Below are 4,106 nucleotides of genomic sequence, written 5' to 3'. Positions count from 1 at the left end.
AGCATGTTTTTGAGGTTCATCTATGCTGTAGCAAGTACCAATATTTTATTTTTTTTATCACCAAATAGTTTCTCATTGTATGGATAAGGGTACATTTTATTTTTTTTCATTTACCACTTGAGGGGCATTTGAGTTGTTTCTACTTTTTGGCTGTTAAAAATAATGCTGCTGTGAACGTTCATGTACAAATGTCTGTGTGACCATATGCGTTCATCGCTCTTGAGCAGGAGTGGAATTGCTGGGCCAGATGGTAACTGTATGCTTATGCTTTTGAGGAACTAACTGTTCTCCAAAATGGTTGCACCATTTCATATCTCTACCAGTGGTGTATGAGCATTTCGATTTCTTTACATCCTCACTAAGACTTGTTATTTCTGTCTTTTCGATTACAGCCATTCTAGTTGGTATGAAGTGGTACCCCCTTGCAGTTTTGATTTGCTTTTCCCTTATAGTTAATGTTGGGCATATTTTCATGTGCTTATTGGCAATTTGCATCTTTTCTTTGGAGAAAATGTTTATTCAGATTCTTGGCCCATTTTTAATAGGGTTGTCTTTTTTTTCTTAAGTTGTAATAGCTCTTGATATATTCTAGATACAAGTCCTTTATCAGATATATGATTTGCAAATGTCTTCTTTTTGTGATTTGTCCTCCATTTTCTTGATTATTCTCCTAAAGGACAAAAGCTTTTAATTTTAAAGAAGTCCAATTTATCTATTTTTTTGTTGTTGCTCATGCTTTTGTTGTTACAGCTAAAAAACCATTGCCTCATCTAAAGTCATTAAGATTTATGTTTATGCTTTATTCTAAGAGTTTTATAATTTTAGCTTTTATATTTATTTCCTTGATCTACTTGGGGTTTGTTTTTGCATATGGTGTGATGTAGGGGATTGGTCTCATTCTTTTGCATATGAATATCCACTTGTCCCAGCACACTTTCTTGAAGATCTTACTCTTTGTTCATTGAATTGTTTTGGCACCCTTGTCAAAATCAATTGTCCATAGATGTGTGGGTTTATTTCTGGAGTCTCAATTCCATTAGTCTATATGTCTATCCTTATGTCAGAATCACATTATTTTGATCACTATAGCTTTATAGTAAATTTTAACATCGAAAAGTGTGTGTTCTTCAACTTTGTTCTTTTTTTCCAAGATTGTTATGGTGATTTGGGGTCCCTTATAATTCCAAACTAATTTGAGGATTAGCTTATCCATGTCTCAAAAAAACGTCCTTGGGATTTTAATAGAGAGTGCGTTGATTCATTTTGCAGATCCCCTTGGGTAATATTGGCATACTAACAATATTAAGTCTTTTGATCCATAAGCATAATTATTTAGGTCTCGTTCAATTTCTTTCTGCAATGTTTTGTAGTTTTGGGCTTCTTTTATTACATTTATTCCAAAGTATTGTATTTTTTAATACTATTGTAAATGAAATTATTGCTTAATTTTATGTTCAGATTGTTCATTCAAGTGCAGAGAAATACAATTGACTTTTTTATATTGATCTTGTATCCTGCAAACTTGAACTCATTATTAATTCTAAAAGATTTTTAGGTGATTCCTTGGGATTTTTGTATATGCAAGATCATGTCATCTCAAGATAGAGATAGGTTTACTTATTCCTTTCCAGTTGAATGCCTTTTATTCCATTTTCTTACTGAATTGTCCTGCCCAGGGTATTGCTGAAGAGAAGTGGTAAGAGTGGACATTCTTGTCTTACCCCGGTAATGAATATTTTTTGAAGGAAACTGCATTTTGATGTTGTTTCTTGAAAAACTCTTAAATGAAGAAAAACAAACAAAACTCTCAATAAAACAAAAAAACTATAGATGACAATTTGTAGCCATCCACATTCTACTCTAGAAGGTTTGTGCATCTTGAGAGCTCTCCATTATGGTGCGTCAGTGTTTACTGAGGATGGAGAATGCCTTCTCCTGAAACAACAGAAACTGTTATGCATGACAGATTCCCCTTCAAGGAAGGACTTGTCCAGCTCTGGGAATGCAATCAGCAGATGGCCTCCAGCCTTCAGCCCCTTCAGGGATTATCTCGGCAGCAGAGAGCTGCTTTGCCTAAGGTCATCCCTCTCCCTAGGTGGCCCACATCCAATGACTAATTTGATGTGGAAATATAAAGATATGATCATCTCGGCCTAACTCAGGACAAATCTGAAGGGTCATTCCAGCTGTGGGCTTAGTCAAAGCTGATGTTTGGCTTACACTGCAGCTAGACTTTTTCCTCTGCCCACTGCTGCTTTCCAATCACCCCTTCCACTGGTGTTGATCCCACCACGCTCCATATCAAACTCCACCTCAGAGTTGGCTTTCAAGGAATCCCCCCAGAAGCACTCATGCCTACCTGTTTGTATGTTGATGGAACCTGGAACTTATCAAGTACCTACAGAGAGGGGCGACATAAAAATAACATCACTTGGGATATTTAAATGGTTTCTTTTTTTCCATATGTAAGCCCTGGATCATTTCTCTTTTGGGAACTAGTAATGACATTTTATACATTCCTGGACTGATTTTATAAATTTTGTACATCCATGGGGTGACTTTCCAATCAGTTCTTGAAAGCTGGATGTGTGAGCTTTCCCAGGATGCTGACTAAGGAATGATTATCCCAGGATGGTGGATCCTAGCTTATGTGGGGTTCCAATGATAATTTTTTCATGGTCAACTTTTTTTTTTTTTGACACTGGATATAGCAGGCTGAAAAACAGCCAACCAAAAGTATCAGAATCCAATGCCTGGAACCTGTGCATGTTATCTTAAAAGGAAAAGAGTCTTTGAAAATGTGATTAAGGGTCTTCACATGGGGATATACTGGGTTATCTAGGTGGACCCTAAACCTAATTACAAGTTTCCTTATATGACACACACAGAAGAGAAGACGATGCAACTCTGGAGGCAGAGATTGGAACAATGTGGCCACAAGTCAAGGAATGCCAGCAGCTGCCAGAAGCTGGAAGAGGTGAGAAATAAATTATTCCCTAGAGACTCTAGGGGAGATGTGGGCTGGCCAACACCTTGATTTTGGCTCAGGAAAACAGATTTTGGACTTCTGGTCTCCAGAGTTGTGACAGAATGAGCGTTGGCTGGACTCAGGCCACCATGTTTGTGATAATTTGTCCCAGCAGCCTCCGGAGACAATTACACTGGGTTTTACCTGTGCTTTCCACTCTGAGGGGGTCTCTATGCTCCTGACCAATATTGAGGACCAGGAGAGCAATGTAACGTATGTAAATACCTATATAGGAGAAAGAACCTCTCCATTTCCTGGTCCAAGGTCCCTCCAGGAAACTATGCTGAAGGGAAGAAGATACTGATGTGCATCTTCTTGATTTATTGGTGCATGTTGCGACTCAATTAATGGGGAAAACAACAGATCTGGAGGCTCTGCAGGATGCAAGCTCATTTAAACTCTTTTGTGCATAACCTAAAGGTTTCTCCTGATGACCAGAAGTTGACTTCACCAAGACAAAGTGAACTAGACTGTGAGGTTTCTTCATTTATATGTAGTTTGTCTCATTGTTGCATCATTATCATAAACTGGGGACCTTGTTTGAGGGAAACTGTGAGTAATGTAAGAATGGCTTAGAGTTATATAATCTGAACTTTCTTGGTCAAATCCAACTTTGATCTTGGGATCTTGAGTTCCCTTATTATGGGTGTCAGAATATAAACATTAGACATTTCCCACTTTCTTATGTTTAGTTTTAACCCCAAGATTTTGGTGGTCTGTACTGTTTTCCCTCCATTTACTAACTTAACTGATTTTATTTCTATTAGTCTTCATACTTTCCTTTACTCTGATATGATAGATTCTCCATGGATCAATACTGTCAACCCAACACTTTTCATCAAAGACAGTAAATATTTTCTTAACAAATCTACAGATGATACAGAGCTATAAGGCAGAGCTTTCCAATTCAAGCATGGGGTGACAGAGTCAAGATTTATAAAGGTTTATCAAGGTTTGGAAATATATGTCCAAATCAGCATATTGAAACAAACAGAAATACAGAATCATACGTTCATTTCAAAATAATCAATTTTACATGTGCAGGAACGATGAGACTTTCCATCTTCCAAATCAAAGC

The 4,106-nt window shown here is 37.3% G+C and overlaps 1 long non-coding RNA gene across 1 annotated transcript in view; it reads left to right on the top strand.

Moving 5' to 3' along the window:
- Positions 1 to 3,561, top strand: part of LOC129493038 (uncharacterized) — a 33,190-nt gene extending 29,629 nt beyond the window's left edge. Inside the window, exons 3-4 of the long non-coding RNA XR_008661016.1 lie at positions 2,889 to 2,977; positions 3,449 to 3,561. This is a non-coding gene — a long non-coding RNA (uncharacterized lncRNA). The remainder of the gene's footprint in view (positions 1 to 2,888; positions 2,978 to 3,448) is intronic.
- The last annotated feature ends 545 nt before the right edge of the window (positions 3,562 to 4,106 follow it).

The sequence above is a fragment of the Symphalangus syndactylus genome, chromosome 11 (assembly GCF_028878055.3).
Source record: "Symphalangus syndactylus isolate Jambi chromosome 11, NHGRI_mSymSyn1-v2.1_pri, whole genome shotgun sequence".
In the NCBI taxonomy this organism is placed as follows: domain Eukaryota; kingdom Metazoa; phylum Chordata; class Mammalia; order Primates; family Hylobatidae; genus Symphalangus; species Symphalangus syndactylus.
Note: the sequence above shows the minus strand (reverse complement) of the source record. Positions and strands in the feature narration are given on the sequence as shown.